Source organism: Homarus americanus, unplaced genomic scaffold, assembly GCF_018991925.1.
Source record: "Homarus americanus isolate GMGI-L3 unplaced genomic scaffold, GMGI_Hamer_2.0 scaffold33468, whole genome shotgun sequence".
NCBI classification, from domain to species: domain Eukaryota; kingdom Metazoa; phylum Arthropoda; class Malacostraca; order Decapoda; family Nephropidae; genus Homarus; species Homarus americanus.
Genome location: NW_024714177.1, coordinates 9090878 through 9115215, shown reverse-complemented (window position 1 = coordinate 9115215; position 24338 = coordinate 9090878). Strand labels below are relative to the sequence as shown.

Here is a 24338-nt window from a genome sequence, read left to right as displayed (position 1 = left end):
TCCTCTGGTCAGTACACCTCCTCTCTCTGGTCAGTACACCCTCCTCTGGTCAGTACACTCTGGTCCACCTCCTCTGGTCAGTACACCCTCCTCTGGTCAGTACACCTCCTCTGGTCAGTACACCCTCCCTCTGGTCAGCACAGTACACCTCCTCTGGTCAGTACACCCTCCTCTGGTCAGTACACCCTCCTCTGGTCAGTACACCTCCCTCACAGTACACCTCTCTGGTCAGTACAGTACACTGGGTCAGTACACCCTCCTCTGGTCAGTACACCCTCCTCTGGTCAGTACACCTCCTCTGGTCAGTACACCTCCTCTGGTCAGTACAGTTCCTCTGTCAGTACACCTGGTCAGTACACCCTCCCTCTGGTCAGTACACCCTCCTCTGGTCAGTACACCCTCTGGTCAGTACACCCTCCTCTGGTCAGTACACCTTCTCTGGTCAGTACACCTCCTCTGGTCAGTACACCCTCCCTGGTCAGTACACTGGTCTCCTCTGGTCAGTACACCTCTCCTCTGGTCAGTACACCCTCCTCTGGTCAGTACACCTCCTCTGGTCAGTACACCCTCCTCTGGTCAGTACACCTCCTCTGGTCAGTACACCTGGTCAGTACACCCTCCTCTGTCAGTACAGTACACCTCCTCTGGTCAGTACACCTCCTCTGGTCAGTACACCTCCTCTGGTCAGTACACCCTCCTCTGGTCAGTACACCTCTGGTCAGTACACCCTCCTCTGGTCAGTACACTGGTCAGTACACCTCCTCTGGTCAGTACACCCTCCCTCTGGTCAGTACACCCTCCTGGTCAGTACACCTACACCCTCCTCTGGTCAGGTCAGTACACCCTCCTCTGGTCAGTACACCTCCTCTGGTCAGTACACCCTCCTCTGGTCAGTACACCTCCTCTGGTCAGTACACCCTCCTCTGGTCAGTACACCCTTCTGGTCAGTACACCCTCCTCTGGTCAGTACACCTCTCCTCTGGTCAGTACACCCTCCTCTGGTCAGTACACCCTCCTCTGTCAGTACACCAGTACACCCTCCTCTGGTCAGTACACCCTCCCTCTGGTCAGTACACACCCTCCTCTGGTCAGTACACCTCTGGTCAGTACACCCTCTGGTCAGTACAGTCAGTCCTCCTCTGGTCAGTACACCTTCTCTGGTCAGTACACCCTCCTCTGGTCAGTACACCCTCCTCTGGTCAGTACACCCTCCTCTGGTCAGTACACCCTCCTCTGGTCAGTACACCTCCTCTGGTCAGTACACTCCTCTGGTCAGTACACCCTCCTCTGGTCAGTACACCTTTCTCTGGTCAGTACACCCTCCTCTGGTCAGTACACCCTCCTCTGGTCAGTACACCCTCCTCTGGTCAGTACACCCTCCTCTGGTCAGTACACCCTCCTCTGGTCAGTACACCCTCCTCTGGTCAGTACACCCTCCTCTGGTCAGTCACACTCTCCTGGTCAGATACCTCTTCTGGTCAGTACACCCTCCTCTGGTCAGTACACCTCCTCTGGTCAGTACACCCTCCTCTGTCAGTACACCCTCCTCTGTCAGTACACCTCTCTGTCAGTACACCCTCCTCTGGTCAGTACACCCTCCTCTGGTCAGTACACCCTCCTCTGGTCAGTACACCTTCCTCTGGTCAGTACACCTCCTCTCTGGTCAGTACACCCTCCTCTGGTCAGTACACCTTTCTCTGGTCAGTACACCCTCCTCTGGTCAGTACACCCTCCTCTGGTCAGTACACCCTCCTCTGGTCAGTACACCCTCCTCTGGTCAGTACACCCTCCTCTGGTCAGTACACCCCCTTTGACCACCATTTACACATATTAACAGTACACTTGAGTAACCTTATCTCAGAACTAATTATGTGTTCACCATGATTCATTCCCTGACCCTATGTTGAATTCTGACCTCGCTTGACCTGTGACGAGCTATCCAAGGTTTAGGTTTCGTTAGGTTAAATTGGGTTAAGTTTGTTTTGGTTGGGTTTAGTTACGTTGTGTGAAGTTGAGTCAGATTAGTGTTAGGATGAGTTTGGTTAGGTTAAGCGAGGTTAAGTGAGAATTGGTGAACTTTGGTTGTATTGAACTGGATTAAGTTAGATTGCGTTGAGTTAGGGATTAGATTGTGATAATTCAGGTTAGGTTAGGTTAATTTACGTTCGGTTAGGTTAGGTTAATTTGCCCTGACGGATCGTGATGAAGTTTGTTGACCAGGAGATAAAGTCCTAAGGGCTTCACCCATCCCTAGCACACCCAAAGAATCCTGCATCACGAAGGTCACATACAAGCTCCAATGCGCAGGTGTGGGCGCTAAACTTTGCCCCACCCTTACTGTGTCGCTGGTCCTCCCAATCTGTTCCCTCTTTCGGTGTATTTCTGTGGTTATTCGCCCTAACATTACTCTTGGGTCTAAATTCTCCAAAATTAGTCCCATAAAATAGTCCTCTTAACTTCTAACTGGATGACATAAGCCTTTTGAAGATTAACTCTCCCAGCTTAACTAACCCCCCCCCCCTTACATGTAACGTTTAGGTGTTTAATCATTAGGTAAAACAGACTGGTGGGGGGAGCTAATCTTCAGATGATCTTATAATTAATATCATTACAATTACACGTAAGACTCTACCTTAACTAGATACTGAACGCTCACCAGTTAGAGGATAATGTTAAGGTAACGAATCTGTTGTCAACCAGTTATTCCTTTGAGTACTATGTCTTAACCTCTTGAGTACGATAAGTTAACCCTTTGAGTACGATAGCATTATACTCAGTGGATTATGATATCGTACTCTAGAAGTTAACGCCTCGTACTCAAGGGGTTAAGTGTGTTCTTGCATCTTGAGTTATGGGGAATCGAACGAACCCTGATGTGGACTATTGGACACTGCGTATATACTGTCCTGTACCACTAAGACTAAGGTATACTGTAGGCGCCTGCTGCTGGTTCCTGGAGACCATACCCTTGGGCTGTAATGGTATAAAACCCTCACTTGCTCCCTCCTCTGACACACTCTTGTTTGTTATATGTAGTCCAGTTTTTCGTACTCTCTCTCTTTTTGTATGTATGTATGTAATAATAATAATACTAATAATAATAAACGGTTTATTAATAGAGTTGCAGCCGGTGGCTGAAAATATACAGACTTACATTAGATTTAGACATAATGATATAATATGCATTGAATACATTTACAGGGCTGTGCAGTACATAAATCAGGAGTTGTTTATTATTTTAACAATAGATGGGATGGTGCTGTTCTTATATCTATCGGTGCGGGCTCTTATGGGCTGAATTTTGTTATAGTGGCGGACTGCGCGAGTTGGGTGGGGGGCTGCAGGTGGCAGGAGGTGGCGATGGCGAGGGTGGTGCAGTAGTCCACGGCCAAACCTTTCCAATGCTTGGTGGTGGAGGTCACTGAGGGATGGCATTTCCAGGGTGGAGAGAGCGTTGGTGTAGTCAGAGTATTCTGCGCCGAGCATGATTCTGCAGGCCTTTTTCTGTACCTTCTCTAGCTGACGTTGTTGGGTGGAGTTGAGAGATGACGACCAGGCTGGTGACGCATACGTTAGTTTGGGGAGAATAAAGGCGTTGTAGATGGTCCTCAGCTCTGGCGTGAGTGTCCCAAGTGACCTAAGTCTTCGTAGCATGTAGAGACGGTACGAGGCTGCCTTGACTGTGTTATTTACATAAGAACATAAGAATGGAGGAAACTGCAGTGGGCCTATTGGCCCATACTGGGCAGTCCCGTTTACACCCAACCCCTATTGCTCATATAAGCATCCAACCTATGTTTGAAGCTATTCAGCGTATTCGAGTTAATGATGATATTTGGCAACTTGTTCCATTCATCCACAACTCTGTTTCCAAACCAGTGTTTACCTATTTCACGCCTAAATCTAAATTTGTCTAATTTAAAACCATTGTTACGAGTTCGCTCCTGGTTGGATAGTTTGAGTACCTTTGTAATGTCCCCTTTGTTTAGCCCTGACTTCCACTTATACACCTCTATCAGGTCGCCCCTCGCTCTACATCTCTCGAGGGAGTGCAAATTAAGGTGCTTTAACCTGTCTATACTCAAGGTTCCTAATGCCCGGGATTAGTCTTGTCATTCTCCTCTGAATTCTTCCCAATGATTCTATATCCATTCTGTAACACGGTGACCACAACTGAACTGCGTAATCCAGGTGTGGTCTCACAAGCGCAAGATACAGTTTTAGGATGACCTCGCTAGTCTTGTAACTAACACTCCTTTGTATGAACCCAAATACTTTATTAGCCTTGTTACGAGCAAAAACACATTGTTTACTTGGCTTAAGGTTCCTACTTATCATTACTCCTAAATCTCTCTCGCAGTCGGATTTCTCTATGGCATCGTTGTTCATCTGGTATCTGGTTTCCCTGTTTACATCTCCTATACTGAGTACTTTACATTTGTCCACGTTGAATTTCATCTGCCATTTTTCAGACCATTCGAAAAATTTGTTTAAATCTTCCTGTAATTTTGTGGAGTCCTCGTCAGATTTAATTACACATCCTATTTTAGTGTCATCAGCAAATTTACTTATGTTGCTGTCTAGGCAGATATCTATGTCGTTTATGTATATAATAAATAATAATGGTCCAAGTACTGAGCCTTGGGGAACTCCACTTGTGACGTTGCTCCAATGGGACTTAGTGCCGTTAATGCTCACTCTCTGTTTCCTGTCCTGTAATCACGCCCTAATCCATTTAAGGATGTTACCTTTGATGCCATGAGCTTCTACCTTTCTAATTAGTCTTTCGTGGGGGACTCTGTCGAAGGCTTTGCTAAAGTCGAGATATACCACATCATAATTGTGCCCCTCGTCCACCGATTCGAAAACTGATGAAAAGAATGTTAATAGATTAGTTAGACAAGAACGTCCGCTTGTGAAGCCATGCTGGGAATCATTGATCAATCTGTGCTTCTCCAGGTGATTTCGAATAGAGTTTGAAATGATTGCTTCCAGTAATTTGCCTACTATTGATGTTAGACTGATTGAGCGATAGTTAGAGGATATTGATCTATCCCCCTTCTTGAAAATCGGTATTACATTCGCTATCCTCCAGGATTCTGGTACTATACCTGTTTTTAAGGACATGTTAAACAACTTAGCTAAGGGCATACTAAGCTCTTCCTTACATTCCTTTAATACTCTGGCAAATATCTCATCGGGACCAGGTGACTTATTAGGCTTTAGTTTGTCTATTTGCTTACTAACATCGTTACTAGTCACTACTATCTCACTTAATTTGTTTTCTTCACTATCTCTGAATAGAATCGGTGCCTCGGGTATCATGTTTAAATTTTCGGTGGTGAAAACTGTTGAAAAATATTTATTCAAATTATTGCTCATTTCTCCGTCGTTATCAGTGAGCTCGCCGGTATCTGACCGTATTGGTCCAATCTTTTCTCGTGTTTTAGTTTGATACATTTGGTAGAATCCTTTGGGGTTTGTCTTCGCCTCCCTTGCTATCCTTACCTCATTATTCCTCTTGGCTTTCCTTATCTCGGTTTTAACCCTACTCGCCAATATCTTATAATAATCCTGGAGGTAAATTTCGCCACGCTTTATCCTTCTACCTATAGCCTTCCTTTGGCCAATGATATTCTTTAAATAATTATTTATCCATTTAGGGTCATTGTTGTCTGATCTGAGTTTTTTGTATGGTATGTTCTGCCTCTGTGCATTAAGTAACTCATTATTTAAATTGACGTTGAACTTGGCAGTCTCAGATGTCGTTATCAGGTCGGCGTCATCTGTCAGGTTCACGGCCAAGCGCGACACCCCCTCTCTCAGCTGCCTCTTTAAACTGTCAAAGTTTGCCCTTCTGAAATCTGGTACTTTAGTGGAATTTTCCTTACGTCTGCCCTGAAAATCTAACTGGAATCGAATTTCTTTGTGATCGCTGTTTGCAAGTTCGTTCCCTACCTCTACATTGCTAATGAGGTTTTCTCTGTTCGACAGAACTAAATCGAGTATATTATTACCCCGTGTGGGTTCGGTTATATGTTGACTTAGGAAACAGTCCTGGATCGTCTCGAGAAAATCCCCTGATTCTGAGTTACCCGTAAGGTCAGTCCAATCTATTTGGCCAAGGTTAAAGTCGCCTACTATACAGACTTTGTTGTGTATGGAAGCCCTGCGCATTTCATCCCAGATAAGTCGCTCATTGACTCTATCAAGATTGGGAGGTCTATATATTACTCCTGTGATTAATTTTTCCCTACCGTCGATTAATTCTATCCAAATTGTTTCTGTATTCCTCTCAGTTTTTATTTCCTTATTTATTTCACACTTCAGATTATCCCTAACATAGATTGCAACTCCGCCTCCTTTCCTGGTTTGCCTATCGGTATGGAACAATTTGTAACCCGCAATTTGGTATTCGACCGGCAACTCGCGTGAGTCTAGGTTGATCCATGTTTCAGTGAATGCTATTATATCGATTTTTTCGGTACATACCAAGGCCCTAATATCATCCATTTTGTTTCTCATACTTCTACTGTTCGCGTAGTAGACATTTAAGTTAGTCGTGTTCTGAGTCCTCCCTTTACCGCGTTTAGTTTTAAACTCCCTGTTTAATTTAGTTTTGTCATCATTCCTAACACTATTTCCCTGTAATCTTTAACTTTGTTTACCCGCTCCCACTGCAGTTTCCCCCACCCCCGTGCCCATATGTTCCCCTAGCAGTTTAAAGACTTCGATATCCTTTGAGCTGCCCCCTCTAGAGACCCAGCCAGGGTGTGCCACCCCATCCCGAGACAGGTGCACCCCATCCCGAGCATAAAGGTCCCTTCTGCCGTAGAATTTGTCCCAGTTGTCAATGAATGGGACCGATATTGACATGGGCCTTACAGTCAAGTTTGTTGTCTATAGTTACACCCAGGAGTTTGGCAGACTGCACCAGCTGGAGAGGATGGGCACCCACTGTGACTGCTGGGGCTTGCACTGGAGTGGTGGCGGTATTGATGTGCGTGACTACGGTTTTGGTGTGGTTGATGGTGACCTTGTTCTCCGTAGTCCATGCCTGTAGCCTGTCCAGGGTGCCTTGGAGCGGTGAGTAGTCTGGTGTGGTGTTGTCCACTGAAACCCCCACAGTGCAGTCATCCACGTACTTCCACCTGTGAGGAGTGTTCGATAGAGCGTCGTTGATCAGGATGAGGAAGCACAGTGGTCCCATCTTGGTTCCCTGGGCAACACCGCAGGTGAGGTGTTGGAATGTAGAGACCAAGCCCTGATACCTTACTGCTTGGCGACGTCCACTCAAGAAATCAGTGAGCCATGAGACCAGGTTGGTGGGCAGCCCTAGTGCAATAGCCTTGTTGATAACAGTGCAGTGATCAACAAGGTCAAAGGCCTTCCTGAAGTCCACAAGGGCAACGGCCAGTGATGTCTTACGTTTCTGCAAGTTTTTGTGCAGAAAATCCAGAAAGCTCACCAAGCAGTGTGATGTAGAGGAGGTCCTCATATTGCCAAATTGCTGTGGATCAATTGACTGATAGATACTGGCAAATGCCCACTCAAAAACAAAGTCCTCACAAAGTAGACTGGGTATGGGGGTAATGGCAACTGGCCTGAGGTCGTTAGGGGACTGTGGGGTGGTGACCTTGGGGATGGGGGTGACAAATGCGGTTTTCCATTCATTAGGGCATTTGCTTTGTCTGAGGGATGCATTAATAATAGAACAGAGGGGGGTGGCAAGTTCGACTGCAAACTCCTTGTATATTTTGATTGGGAGGTCAATTGGGGTCGTGGAGCGTTTGGATTTAAATTTCAGGAGTTTGTTGGCGATTTCATATGGTCGGACACTGGGAGGGGGGGAGGGGGAAGGTAAGTAAGCTGGGAGGAGAGTGAGGTCAAGGCTGGGTAAGGTATGACATATGGTAGCAAAGTGGTTATTAATTATCTCAGCTGCCTCCTCACTAGGTAAATGTGAGATGAAAGGAAGTGTGGGAGACTGACGGTTGAGACCACAGAGATCTTTTACCTTGGAGTACCACTGACCGATGCCGACTTCCTTGAGGCCGTGCACTTTCCTGGGATAATAAGTCTTCTTGGCAGACTTGATTTCCCTGATGACCTGGTTACGTAGACTTTTGTACAGGCGGTTGTTAGTGTAGTATGCCTTGTTGCGCTGCTCAATAAGTCTTTTTATGCTAGGTGTAATCCACGGGACATCATCGGGGTGGATCCTCAGTGTTTTGGCTGGAAAGAAGTGGTGGTAGGCTTTGGTGATAGTGTCCAGGTAATTATCCCACTTGTTCTGCACTTGTTCTACCGTTATCACTTCAGTCCAGGGATACCGGGTTATCCATTGTCCAAAACGCCGCATAGCAGAGTCCGGGGTGGGTCGGTAAGTCCTGGTGGCAACTGGCGGTGGTGAGAAGGTGGGGGTAGGTGACCACAGCAGGGACAGGTGGGGGCTGCGTCCCATGGGAGGCAGCGGCTGGGGGGGGGAGAGGTAGTGGTTACCGAGATCAGTCATAATGAGGTCAAGGGTGGCATTGCCATGTGTGGGAAAGTCTACTATTCGTGTAAGGTGGAGGTGTTGGGTGATGTCACTGATGTCTAACTCATTGAAGTCACCGCATATCAATAGTTTAGCACATGGGAATCTGGATCTCATGGAGTCAGCAGTGTCTATAATATGAGTAATCAGTACATTGGCGGTTGGTGCGCGGGGGGGATGATAGCATACACAGACAATGAGGGAGGCAAGCTGGCGAGGGTGGGAGTGACCTGAACCCACAAGGCTTCTACATCTTCAGGTACATTAACATCTAGGGGTGATGGTTTGAGGTCACTGCGACAGTACAGAACTACACCACCACCTCTCTTGTCCTTTCTAAGGTGGTGAAATAACTCATAGTTTTCTATAGCACAGATCTCAGGAACAATTTGCCATGCCTCGGTAATCGCCACAATACCTGCACCAACTGACTTCACTGTGACACTGACCTCCTCCACCTTGTTGCATAAAGATGTGACATTGGACAGCAGTAGGGATGGTAGGTAGGCTGTACCAGAGTCGCGGCACTTCATAGCGAGTACACTGTCTTTCAAGTACTGGCTTGACTTTCCTCTGCTTGCCCGGTGTGATGGTAGGGATTCGTCTGGGAATGCGGCGACCCCCGTCTGCAGCCGCGGTTGTGGAAGATACTCGGCGCCTTTAGTAGAGTGATGGTGTGGGGTGGAGGATAGCCAGCACCAGACTTCAGCCGAAACAGGTCGGTGCGACGATATCGTGCCACTGGAACACATATTCACAAGTCTGGCACTTGCAGTCACTGACACCTTGAAAATACGCACTGTCTACCCGTAAAAGTACTGTATCTATGTATGTATAAGAACATAAGAAAGTGGGATACTGCAGGAGGCCGACTGGCCCATACAGGGCAGATCCCTTTCACACCCATCCCAGCACTTCCATGTGCCTATCCAACTTCGTCTTGAAGCTCCCTAGCGTCCCCGATCCTACTATAGCACTCGGTAGCATATTCCACATATCCACAACTATTACCAAACCAGTGCTTGCCTATATCCTTTCTGAATCGGAATTTATCTAATTTAAAGCCATTTGTTCTAGTTATTTCGTTATTACTGAGCTTCAGAACATCTTCCATTTTACCCTTGTTAATCCCACTTACCCACTTGAACACCTCTATCATATCTCTCCTAACTCTACGCCTCTAATGAATGCAAGCCTAAGCTTTTCAGTCTTTCTTCATATGGAAGGTTTCTAATATTATGGATCATTTTTGTCATTCTTCTTTGTACTCTCTCCAAAGAATCTATGTCCATTCTATAATAAGGACACCAGAATTGAACCGCATAATCCATGTGTGGCCTCACTAATGCTAGGTAAAGTTTCAAGATAACGTCAGCAGTTCTGTTACTCACACTCCTAGATATGAACCCAAGAATCCTGTTTGCCTTGTTGCGAACGCTAATACATTGTTTTCTAGGTTTCAAGTCGTTGCTAACAAATACACCTAGATCTTTTTCACAATCTGAGTTTTCTATTTCCGTGTTACCTAGTTTATACTTAACGTTTGTATTCGTCTTCCCTATCTGTAGTACCTTGCATTTATCAGTATTAAAATTCATTTATCAGTATGTATGTACCTAAACTCACCATATGGGGAGTGTGTTTCATCACACGTCAACCCTTAGATCAGCAAGTGCCATGATCGATAATTACCAGGTGAAGTTAACCCACAAGTACTGTCTGTGGGAAGGTGACGCAGTGTGTTGATGGACAGACAGGTAGGAGAGGGTGTGGTGGTAACGTGTCTGATGGCAGCCCGCATATCTCTCTCTCTCTCTCGTGCGTGCGTGTGTGGATAGGAAAGAGGGGCTGTGTGGATGAGGTTGGGTAGATGGATGAGTATGTGTGTGTTTGTGTACGTGTGTGTGTGTGCTAAAAGAATGGATGCACATACATGGTTTTGTGTGTGTGTGTGTTTGTGTGTGAGTATGTGCTAAGAGAATGGATGCACAAACTAGTACATGGTTTTATGTATGTGGGTGTTTGTGTCTTCTCAAGAAAACCGTCAAAATTACTTTTCCTCTATTCATTCAAGAAGTACGATTCCGAGGTATGTTTGTATGCATGTACTATACGCGAAAAATGCAGCCCTTTAAACCCGATAATACAACAAGCCAATTTTGGCTCTCTTTTATAAAAAAAACTGGTGAAAGGCGTAATAAATATGCTTCTCGGTATTGAAGTCTTCATATTTTTTTTTCACAAAAAAACTGAGTGGCTGGGAATGACGTAATGTAATGTGGCCCCGCCCACCATCACCGATCTGCCAATCAAGTGGCCAGCACAACAAGCCCCGCCTACCGCTCCTCACCCCCTAGGCTACTCGTATGTCAACACCCAGATCCCGATTTTTTTTTTAAACGGAAGTAGCCCACCCGGGCACAGGTCATTGACCCACATCGGGGCCTGGGGAGCGAAAATGTAATAATAATAATAATAATTCATCGTAAATAAAATTTACAATAACAAATAAAAAATTGAAAATAAAACAATAAAATAAAGATAAAAATAATATATAACAACGCTGTAATAATAATAATAATATTAATATTAATAATAATAATAATAATATTATTATTATTATTATTATTAAAGAAATAACAATATATATATATATATATATATATATATATATATATATATATATATATATATATATATATATATATATATATATATATATGATATACAAGGAAGAAGAAAACACGAAGTTCCCAAGATGTGAATTACAAGCTTGGGAATATATATATACCTACAGTGATTTACTTGTATATATATATATATATATATATATATATATATATATATATATATATATATATATATATATATATATATATATATATATATATATAATTTTTTTTTTTGCAAAAGTGGGAAACAATATATGTATGTTGTGTTGTCAAAGTAATAGAAACAATTGAGACCCTGCAATAGTGTGTAAATGAGGCAGAAAGTCAGATCAGCAGCCTGGGACTTGGTCACAATTTTCGTGATGCCATATGGCAGCAGGGTCTACCATTAGACAACACGTTATGCTTCCAATATCTTCCCAGGCGGTAGTACCTCCCTGTTTGGTAGCTGCCTACTACCTGCAAAACCTTTGTATTTCCTCTTGTTCTGCTATTTATTGACTTGTCAACCAAGAGTCTTGGCTTTTCACAATCATGGGAATTAATGGTCTTTTAATCTTCGAAAAAGTCTATGCAAACATGTCTATCAGTCATATTTTTCCTTCCTGAAAGAAATTTCCTTCAAATTGTATTAGTTGTTTTCTAGTGTGTGAATTGAGTTAATGACTTAGTTGGTGAAGCCAAGGAATGCACAAAGCAACAACATTTCCTGTGTTTGTTCTTTCATTTTTTTATATTTACGAGATTATTGACCTATTAATATTTTTACTCCAGTTCTCCACGTATAATTTTTATCCTTTCACCTGTTCTTGTCCCCTTATTTATATTCCCTGACCCTCCACCTTTTCCTTGTCCATTCACACCTTTTCGTCATCTTCACCTCTTTTTCCCTTTTTCAATAACCATCCTAGTAAAAGAGAAATATATGAGATTATCCAATAACTTAATTTGTACACCTAAAAATGAGACACCCCCAGTTTATTTCACCTGAAGATTAACCACCGTAAAGCTAACCTAACCTAGTTTAACCTATCCTAATCTAACAGGCAAACTTAACCGAAGCTAACCTAACCTAACCTACCTATATATCAATTAAATCTATTTTAGGCTACAATCAGAACTTTTTTGTTTATATTATTCTAGGGATACCAAGCCCCTGAGAACAGTGCGTTAACCCAATGAGTAAATATCTGAACCCCTTGAGTACGATATCTGAACCCCTAGAGTACGATATCTTAACCCCTTGAGTACGATATCTTAACTCCTTGAGTATGATACCTTACCCCTGGATACGATGATTTAACCCCTTGAGTACAATGACCACTGAGAGCGATGCCTTATTGAATACACTGAGTAAGATGACATGACATTTTACTCATGGAAATAATTCTTTTTTTCTTGTTTATATTCTTTTGTTTTTTTATTTTCTATCTTTAGGCTAGACCATAATAAAACCAGCTCTCAGCATTACTCGTCAGAATTACACTGAGACTATAATACTGTGTACGTTAACGCAACACCAGTTAGGAAACAAGTTAATGGCCGTGAGTTGTAGCCCATCAGACTAAGCGGAGTCTGGCCGCAAACTTCCCTTATATATTTTTTTTTAATGGCAGCCCCTCGAAATCGAGGATGGCCGGCCCAAGGGCCCCCTAGGCGTGAATTTGTTAAGGTGTAGAAACTGTCTTCAATACAACAACCACACCCTAAGTTAACCAGCTGCATGACACAGTGTCACGGAATAGTCCGAGAAGACTGGACAGCTCGCCAACTGCACTGGCTAACCATTACCACAGAACACGATCCGCAAAACGATTTACATCGAGGTTCCCAATTACTGCAGAGTGGACAGGCAAATGCATAAAGAAACTTATTCGTAGTTTCACCTTGCCTGAGGATCGAACTCGGGTCCTCTTGCTTGCGAGGCGAAGAGACTGACCAGTACACCGCAAGTCGCTAACTCACTTCTGTTAGACGCGTGTTTACAACTTCAAAGACTCACGTTAAAATTTTTCTTTCTAACTACTTCTAAGTGACCGTATCCGGGTAAAGTTGAGTCTCGGTATATTGTGGCTGCTATCTTAGACGTTCTCTTTTCTGTTTTACTTTTACCTACTTTTATCCTCTTCACCAAAAGATCGGCTCGTTAGCCGCTTGGGCGATCGGTCACGTCTCTGTTACGCACTGTTGGCAAGTACTGGGCATGCACCGACTCCTGAATGTACCTGAACCCGCTCCAGTGTTGGTCAAGTCTGGTCTTGAAAGAGCTCACACTCGGTGCCGTCACAATACTTTCTGTTAGATTGTTCCAAGGGTTTACAACCCTCACTCCGAAAAAATTTACCCTCACAGTTTTCTGGACTTGCGGCTTCTTCAATCTTGAGCTGTGACCCCTTGTGGGGCGAGCATCAACCAGCTCCAAGTAAGGACACTCGACTGAGTATTGCCCCTTGAGATGCTTATACACCTCAATTAGGTCACCCCTTGCCCGTCTGTAGTATAAGCGAGGCAAGTTCAGGCGCTCCAATCTCTCAGGGTAACCGAGGTGCCGAAGGGCAGGCACCAGTCTGGTGGCCCTCCTTTGAACATTTTCAACCAACTGATAGTCCTTAGCATATCTCGGGGACCAAACGGAGTGACAGTACTCCAGATGGGAAGTACTTCATTCTTGAAGATCGTTACGAGGGACGGACCGTCTAGATATCTGAACGACCTTCCTATAAGACCCAATAATTGATTTGCCTGATTTACCTTCTTCTCGCAATGGCCCGAGAACTTCAGCTCATTGTCAACATACACACCTAGGTCCTTCTCACATTCAGTCTCAAATAGTGCAGTTTCTTCATCCTGTTGGGACATATGATACACCTCCTTACCATTGGTACGCCCCAGGTGCATCCTCTTACACTTCGTGACATTGAATCTCAACCGCCATTTATTCGACCATTCTTGGAGCCCACAGAGGTCCTTCTGCAGCTCTTCATAGTCCGCTTGGTTCTTGATTTCCCGAAATAACTTGGCGTCACCGGCAAACATTTGTATGGAGGAGTGTACAACGTCAGGCATGTCATTTATGAAACAAACAAACAACAGCGGGCCCAATACACTGCCCTGTGGTACCCCACTTGTGACAGGTACGTATGATGATTTCGTGCCATTAATCACCACACACTGCTTGCGGTCATGTAGAAAGTCTTCTTTCCACGCTAGGACATTTCCCCGAATTCCGTACCCTTCCAGTTTGATTTTCAGCCTTTCGTGGGGTACACTGTCGAAAGCCTTGGCAAAATCTAGATATGGGTCCAAATATCCAATACCTTGAGCAATTGTGTTAAGCACGAGCGCCCCGGCATAAAACCGTGTAAATGAGTCTCTATACACTAATCTTATTCCCCTTACTGGGGATAAGTGAATGTATATATGCACGTAAATCACTGTAGGTGCGCGTGATCCAAGTATATACTGATAACCACAAGGAAACAAGAAAACACACATATATATATATATATATATATATATATATATATATATATATATATATATATATATATATATATATATATATATATGCAAGTAAATCACTGTAGGTGCGCGTCTAGGTATATGCTGATAACCACAAGGAAAGAAGAAAACACGAAGTATATATATATATATATATATATATATATATATCTTGGATAAAATCACACGTTTTCATTGTGGATTTACATGAAATATATTTATATATATATATATATATATATATATATATATATATATATATATATATATATATATATATATATATATATATATATATATATCATAATATATATATATATATATATATATATATATATATATATATATATATATATATATATATATATATATATATATATATATATATATATATATATATATATATATATATATTTCGCTTTATTAGTAAATGGCAGATCGATGAGTTCCACTGGCGTTACCTTCACGATTTTGAGCTAATATTCTCAAAGGGTTACAAGCTGATTTTTCTTCGTAACTGGAGATGAAAGAACGCACACATCTCTGCTTTATCCTCTTGGCCACTGGTCGGCCTTTAAGCCGCTTGGGCGATCGGTCAGGTCTCTGTTACGCACTGTTGGCAAGTACTGGGCATGCATTGGCTCCAGAATGTATCTGAACCTGCTCCATTGTTGGTTTAGTCTGGTCATAAATGAAACTCACACACGGTGCCGTCACAACATCTCTAGCAGATTGACCTTGGAGTTCACAGCTCTCACTCCAAAAACTGTCGCCCAAATAATTTTCTGGACTTGGGGCTTCATTAACTCACCTGAGTACTATGACTTAGCTTCCTGAGTAAGCTATCTTAACCCCTTGAATACGATATCTTAACCCATGGGTACGATGATTTAATTTTTGAGTACTACGTCGACGCTTTGAGCACAATTCCCTTGAGTACGATGCCGTATTGAATACACTGACCTATTTCCTTGAGTAAGAACACATGACATTGTACTCGGGAAAGTTATGTCATGGGAATCAAGGAAGCAATTATTTGTTCTTGTTGTTTACATTCTTTTGTATTTTATTTCCTATCTTTAAGCTAAACCATAATAAACTTCTATTAAATCACCCCCTGCAAATGCAGGCGTTCTCATCGATGTGGGTACCTGAGGTGCCGTAGTGCAGGCACCAGTCCGTTGGTCCTCTTTTGGACATTCTTAATCAACTAACGTCTCTAACATATCTCGGGGACCGGACGGGGTGACGGTACACCAAACATGGGATCGCTTCATTTCTGAGGAGCGTATATGAACGACCCCTTATAAGATTACTTGCTTTATTCATTCACCTTTATCTCACGATGGTCTGAGAACTTCAGTTCATTGTCAACATAAGCACCCAGATTTTTTTCCCATTTGGTCTCCATTAATGATGTGTCTTCGTCATGTTGCAACATGTGATATGTCTCCTTATTATTTATTGGTACAACCTAGGTGCATATTTTTGCATTTTATGAGGTTGAAGTTTAACAGCCATTCCTTTGGCCACTCCTAAACCCCAACGTCTAATCTTCATACCTTGCTAAAGCCGACAGAGATCTTTCTGTAACGCTTCATAGTCCCTTTGGTTTTTAATTACTCTCAATAACTTAGCATATAAGATAGAAAAGAACAGTATTGGCTTAAGTATATTTGGGACTTGTGGGTGCTGGGGGGGGTGTGCTTTTCTACATACGTTCAGCGTTTTCCTGTTGGTTTCTTTAATAATTATCACCTAAAATTTCCTCATGTTATTAGGTTAATAAAGTTTATGATCCGTTGCCCTCCCAACAAGCAGTGCCGTGAGCTGCCACTCCCAGCCTTTGCTCTGCTAGGAAGAGCGTCATCTCGTTGCCAGCCTGCTGTCTCGCCATTGACTTAGTAGTTAACTAGTCTGCCAAGAACAGCTAAGACGCTTTTGTTGAGGCAGTAACTCGTAATGCCAGGCAGGAGAGAAAGAGAGAGAGTAACAGAGAGAGAGAGAGAGAAGAGGGTAACAGAGAGAGAGAGAGAGAGAGTAACAGAGAGAGGAAAAAGAGGGTAGCAAAGAATGGTATATAAAAAAAGAAAGGAGAGTAGCAAAGAAGAGAGAGAGAGAGGAAAAAGAAGGTAGCAAAGAATGGTATATAAAAAAAAAGAAAGGAGAGTAGCAAAGAAGAGAGGGAGAAAGAGAGAGAGAGATAGAGAGAGAGATAGATAGAGAGATTTAATACTTCATTCCTCTCCCAGGGTATGGCGGGATGTCAGACGCGTCGGTTAGTTTGTTGCACTTGTTCTTAGCCGCGTACAGTGGGGAAACTTTTATTCAGAATTTCATATTGCCTTATTTTCTTTATTTTTTATCTAAAATTCCATAAAATTTCTATTAACTTAATATTTTTTCCCCAAACCGCCCTAGAAACAAATACCGTATGACATGACTTTGCCATGAAAAGATTTCTGTCTTATAAACTCACATTTTATCATTTAGAAATTCGAATCCCAGAAAACTAAATTTTATATATTATGTAGAATATTTGGTTATATATAAAATGTTTTACCTAATTTCATTTTGTATATTTTTGTGTTTGAGAAGCTAGAACTTGATTTATGTCTTATTATAAAATTTACCAGCTGTATACCAAATTTTATCTTTCTTCTTAAAATATCTATATCGTCAATCGTCTTATCATCATCAAGTTTTCCTTTCCAAGTTAAATACAGTCGCCTGCACTTATACCTGGTACAGTGGCTGGCACGTTTTGTGAGACGTGGCAACTCTGTGAATACTTATCTATCATCTTTAGTCTCTCCACTATTGCGAGGTTCCTTGGGCAATTCCGGGAGTTTAGATGGGATGTAAACAAACAAGAGATACCACGTCTCACAAAACGTATCAGCCACTGTACCAGGTATAAGTGCAGGCGACTGTACATCGAGACCTTTACACTGACACTGAACTATTTAGGCAGCACCTCATATATACCTTTTTAACAACCTAGAATTTTCCTTGATTCTTCACTATGTAGTCGTTATCTAATGAAAATAACTTCCTTAAAAGATCAAACCATCGTTCTTAAGAGATCAAACATTTTTTCAAAGGATCAAACATTGTTCTCAAAGGATCAAACAATGTTCTCAATGGATCAAACATCGTTCTCAAAGGATCAAACATTGTTCTCAAAGGATCAAATATTGTTCTCAAAGGATCAAATCATCGTTCTCAAAGGATCAAACATTGTTCTCAAAGGATCAAACAATGTTCTCAATGGATCAAACATCGTTCTCAAAGGATCAAACATTGTTCTCAAAGGATCAAATATTGTTCTCAAAGGATCAAATCATCGTTCTCAAAGGATCAAACATCGTTCTCAAAGGATCAAACATTGTTCTCAAAGGATCAAATCATCGTTCTCAAAGGATCAAACATCGTTCTCAAAGGATCAAACATTGTTCTCAAAGGATCAAACATTGTTCTCAAAGGATCAAATATTGTTCTCGAAGGATCAAACATCGTTCTCAAAGGATCAAATATTGTTCTCAAAGGATCAAATCATCGTTCTCAAAGGATCAAACATCGTTCTCAAAGGATCAAATATTGTTCTCAAAGGATCAAACCTTGTTCTCAAAAGATCAAACATCGTTCTCAAAGGATCAAGCATTGTTCTCAAAGGATCAAACATTGTTCTAAAAGGATGAAACATTGTTCTCAAAGGATCAAACCTTGTTCTCAAAAGATCAAACATTGTTCTCAAAGGATCAATCATTGTTCTCAAAAGATCAAACATTGTTCTCAAAAGATCAAACATTGTTCTCAAAGGATCAATCATTGTTCTCAAAGGATCAAACATGATTCTCAATGGATCAAATCATCGTTCTCAGAGGGTAAATTGTTGCTCAAGTCCCTTTCCCTTCTTTTTTTCCTAAATCCCAGTACGGTATTAAGTTTTGCTTCTAGATGTCATTAAACTATATTTTTCACGCAATACAAAGTAAATTTTATATGATTTAGCGATAAGCTGTGAGAAATTCGCCGTAATGCTGAAAGTGAAAGCGCCGAGATCAGTGCTGGTCCCATATGCTGTATCGATTTTTTTGTTTAAGTATTCTTTGTGACTATGTGGAGCTGTAAGAATGCACTTGATTGATTGGTTGATTATAATTGAAGCGCTAAAATTAAAGCAAGAAAACAGTATCAAAATCATAATGAGACTACCTTTTCTCTGTGTTTTCATGTAGTAACTCTGTATAGTATAAGTAGTAACAGAGAATAATTTTAATGCTACATTTGTTCACTAGCATTTAAGTTTTAGCTGTAAGTCTTTCAGTTAGATACATTCTTACATTTTGAAATAATTAAGACGAATATTTATCGCACGAACCTCTGAGATTGAGTATATAATAGCATAAACTTACCGAGAGCGAACTTTTTTTATTGTTACATACTTCTTAAATGTCAACGTTTGTCTGTTTCCCTCTCACATTTCCTCCAGGAATAATTCTGAAAGTACTAGATGTGTACAGAATTCCTTGATTTTTGTTGTTACAGTCTATGAAGAAGTTACTTATCCTAAACATAGGTTTGCATTCCATAATATTCTAAATATAAATATAATCTTTATCACGAACGCTGTGGCGCACGTGCGTTCGAAAGTTCCATGCGATTCTACCTGCAGTTAAAGTCATAGCGAACATGGTTAAACATAGTTATGTGGCTTAAATGATGGAGTATAGACCAATGTTGGAAAAGTGTTACTTCCTCAAGGTCTCTATGACTCAAATATCAAGGGATTTTGTAAACACTCCGGCACATCTTTACATACGTAGCTGTTGAAGCTTCCATAAAGACGACTTCTATTGCTAAAAGTGGTTTATAATTTCATTGTTTAAAGGTCAACAAGAAGATAATATATTATCGAGGCAATACTATATAAATTACATCAATTTTATTAAAAGATTCTCATGGAAAGGATATATTTAGGTCGATACTCTAGTAAACCATTATTAAGGAATAAGCGAATGTTTTGTAGATGCTCTGAAGTAGGCTATATTTTACGCTGTGCAAATCCAATTGTTTTTATAGTTAGGCCGGAGAATCAAACCCGATAATGATCGTTAAGTGTGTAATAAGGAAAGGCTAGTTGACGTAAAATTCAACTTCACCTTCTAGCTGGTTTCAAATTGCCAGCAATTCGAGATTTCTAAAGTCGGATCCTCTTTGAGACACTTAATATAGTTGTATTGCAGATATTAACTTGGAGGTCATTTGCTACTGTGATTAGGATGTTTATGCTTTGCATAAATATTAAAAGGGTTGCAAAGGCAGAGATGTCTTTCATTGTTCGTTGAAAGACCGCACGCCTGGCAACGAAAGCACATTGTACCATTTCTGTGAACACGCGACTGTCACTGCGATACCAATCAGTGTTTTATACTTTCACTCTCCTATTTCATATAATTATTTAGTTCCTAAGTTTCCCACTAGGTATTTGTAAGTAGAACATGATTCGCGCACTGTGGTAAACATCCGGCTGAGTTGCGCACTTAAGAGTTGGTCTGGTGGGCTGTTGCATCTGCTTTTCCCTGAAGGCGCGTTGATTCCAGGAAAGCTCTTCAGTACTACCAAGTGTCTTTCCCTAAACCTTGGTTATATTCTCCTAAAACTACTGGGATTTCTCAATAAGATATCATATAATCCACAAAAATCATAAATTATTATTTTTTCTTCAGCAAATGACATCTGTTTGGTTTTCATATCATTTGTAGAATATATGACCAATCATGTGGTACCTAAAGTGACTGGCAATAGTGAATGTATTGCAGTAGACATGTTGATATTCCCGGGGATGGAGGTGTGATACTGAGGCTCTTCTAAAATAACAAGTAGGTCCATTAACATGAACTGAAATACGGAATAAATTCAAGAATACTTTATCTAAACACTAGAAAATGATAGGATACACAAATTACAGGAATTGAAGGTAAGATACATTACTTTCCATACATTAACGCCTACTTGTGTGCACTATTGCTGGTGGTTCAGTTATTGTGTTCGCACATTTAGGTTTTGCAATAATTGTTAATGCCGTAAGATGTCGGTAAAGTTAATGGATTAATTGTTGCTGGGGAATAAAATGCTAATACAAAGTGTCACACTGTTTCACGTATTGAGTAAGATTGTCTAATTGATTAGTGGCGGTACTCCAGTTAGATTACTTAAGCGAAACTAATGATGAATGTTGAAACAAGTTTTATGTGTAGGACACAATTATGTTGCCTTACTAGAGTATTTCACGCGCTCACATGCACACATGCATATAGATAATCTCTCTCTCTCTCTCTCTCTCTCTCTCTCTCTCTCTCTCTCTCTCTCTATATATATATATATATATATATATATAACCCATACATCACAAGCTCGTTTCACTTGTCGTTGATGCTTCTCAAACAAGAATATTTAGTCTTCTTAAATTTAACAACATTTGTTTTCAGTTTTTTAATATCCATTGGGAATTAGTAAACTTTATGCGTAACTACAAATTTGATATGTTTACAAACCAAGCTTTTATTGCCGTCGTTGTTTACCGAGAATAAACCGAAAAAAATACTTTATTAAGTAAAGTTGGGATTTGTTACTTGATCACCTTAATAAATAAACCCTTATATAGGTCGTCAATGTACTTTTATAGCCGACATGATTTTCAAAGCTGGTCAAAAGGCTGAAGGAATACTAGGAAACTCTGTATAGGAGCTCTCAAGACATGCGCCCGAACCCGACAGCAACAGTGCGCTAATGCCAACTCACAGATTTCACCTTATTTAACTGTAATATTTAGTATTGACACTTACACTAATTAAATTATATATAAAAAAGTAATATTGTTCGGAAACTATCTTGTAAATGTTTATCTATTGAGCCATTAATATTAAATAGTATAGATGTGCGCACGAAACATGGCACTGCAGGAGTCACGTGACCAAGTGCCTCCCATATATGGTAAAGTTTCCACGAAATGTGCGTGTGTTTTGATGAATCGATCTGTGAGAACATTTTCTACTGGGAAACAATAATTGTCTCTGAGATATCGCTGTGACAGCATCCACCACTGCAAGCTTCCTTCGTAGATCACAACAGGTAGGTGTTAGGGCGGCGTTAAAGGCGTAAAGGCGGTGAAATGGGCGTGAAGTGTTGGGCGTGAGGGGTGGCGAGCCGAGTGCAGCGTCCATGACTAGTGTAGAAGACAAATAAACAAGAGTGAGGTAGCTTGATCCTCCTTCACACTGACAATCCACGCTCACTGGGGCGCCGTCTTCACGCTCATCAACCTCCACTTTCTTAGTAAGTGCGTGAGTGGCCATGTGCTTGCAAGCTGACATGTTTGACACATTGAGCCATTCAATGTGACCTTCGTATACCAAACTTAAACGTCCTGATATTGACGTAAATGATTTTTATATATCAGGATGTGATTTAGTAACTGTTTTCCTAGAAGACAACAGTTGGTGGTGTGTTATTGTGACTTAGTGTACTCCAAGAGACTGTTAAACTTTTCTAGTGTAGAAATTACCTAGATTTGGAAGGCTTGTGTATATATTGCCATTCATAACCGTACATTGGCAACTTATGGTTCTATACAATAATAACTGAATGAGAATTGTCTATACTGTATTAAGAAACGAGTTGAAAAGGACTGTTATATATTTAGGAGTGAAAGGCTTAGAAAAGCTAAAATGTAATACTACGGCTGCATATTAAAAGTTTCATGGATATTGCTACCAGAAAATCTTTGATAGGCAAACCTTGACTGTGTAAGAAACTTTCAAGGTGGCTCGTGAGGTTTGTGGTTAATGGAAATTGGGTAAAGTTGTAGAATAAGGGCACTACCTAGGGTATTATAGTGAAGGTCATCCAGCGGATTTCAAGTTTAGGTTAGGTTGGGTTAGGTTAGGTGGTAAATTCCAAAAGCAGAAACCACAATTCATTTTAATTGGTGCCAAAAGAACGCTTTTGATTGGCCGCGTGACATGTACTGGGACACATGTGCATGATGATTTATGAAGAGAACACGCTGAGTGGGAGGTCGGGTAGGCGATAATGGAATTAAATAGAGAAAGATTTGGCATGCTCTATCTCCGTTATTATACGTTTCCGACGGTAATGTAAAAGAGGAAAATTAACTTAAAATTAGACGTCTTCTTCGAATATGATAATAGAATTGGGGTAAGAATGTTGTGTGAACTACTATAAAAATACCAGTTAGGTTTTAAATTACAAAGACTGAGAGAGAGTTTATGTACACAGGGTGACCTTACAAAACATGAGGTCAGGTGACATCCATTAATCCGCACATCAACCACACAGCAAACATAAGAAGAGTTTATAAGAGCGGGCGACATAACTAGTCATGTCACGTCAGGTAAAAAATATGAGACCCACTAATCTTCTATCATACAACTCAGAATTAAACAGCACAAGTACAATATTAGAACAACATCTGAAAGCAGTGCACTTTTCGTTCATATAAGGAACAATAATCATCCCATAGATTGGGAAAACAGTTTAGAAGTGTATAAATCATCATGTGTCACAGAAAGACTTCTAGTTGAAGCAAGTTTGATTAGAGAAATGTATTCTTTAAACCTAAGTGATGGTCAGTACAAAACTGATAATATGTTACACAAATTTATTTGTCAGTGGCCCAAGGTTAAAAATGCTTTGAAAGCATGTAAGGTAGATGTATGATAGATGATTAGTGGGTCCCATATTTTTTACCTGACGTGACATGACTACAGTGGGGTATGCTATAACGAACGTAATTGGTTCCAGAACCTCGTTCGTTATAGCATTCGTTCGTTATAGGATTAATCCGTTCCAGGCCCCCAAATACAACCACTTAACACTGAAAAAATTCTGTGGAAAATGTAAAAAATAAGGTACTTTATCTTACCTTAGTGTTATTCAGCATGCAGGTACCCCTAAACACTGGCACAGCACTATCACTTCCACTGGGAGTCTTGGCTTTAAGGTCCTCAAACAATTGTTTAGCCTTCTCACAAATTATAGCTTCACTAATGTTACCACCTGCCATTTCTTTCTCCTTTATCCACACTAAGAGTAAATTTTCTATCTCTTCAATCACATTACACCTTGCTTTGCTAAGTCTAAAGATTCCCTTAGCCACTTGCACAGTTTTTAACTCCTCTTTATTCTTCAAAATCGTACATATAGTCGATTTAGCCATCCCATACATCACTAAGTTTCGCAATGCTTCTTCCATTCTCACGTTTCTTTATAATTTCTTAATTAGTTTCAAGGGTTATTAGCTTTCTCACTCGCTTTGGACAATTCATTGTTACAATTGTATACATGTATAACAAAATAGTTATACAAATAATGTGAATTTCCACATCAAAAGACGAAATTTCAACAATAACAGTGGTGCACTGGCTACACAATGAGACAAAGATGGCGCCTGACGCTCTTGTTGTGGGTCGCGGTACAACAATATTCATGCGCCAGGCGAAATAGTCCCGTATTCATCCGCATTCGTTGTAGGAGTTGCGTTCGTTATAGCATTCTCAATTTTGTAGGTAAAACCGTTCGTTATAGGAATATTCGTAGTA

At 41.0% G+C, this 24338-nt stretch overlaps 1 protein-coding gene across 3 annotated transcripts in view; it reads left to right on the top strand.

The window, feature by feature from the left end:
* The first annotated feature begins 20510 nt into the window (after positions 1 to 20510).
* Positions 20511 to 24338, top strand: part of LOC121878043 (signal transducer and activator of transcription 5B-like) — a 30773-nt gene continuing 26945 nt past the window's right edge. The window contains exon 1 of one of the 3 annotated variants that reach the window (XM_042384015.1): positions 20511 to 20597. The gene's annotated coding sequence lies outside the window, so the exon portion shown is untranslated. Of the gene's footprint in view, positions 20598 to 21716; positions 21850 to 21933; positions 22054 to 24338 lie in introns of those variants that run through there. The other 2 variants (XM_042384008.1, XM_042384024.1) reach the window with 2 other exon arrangements.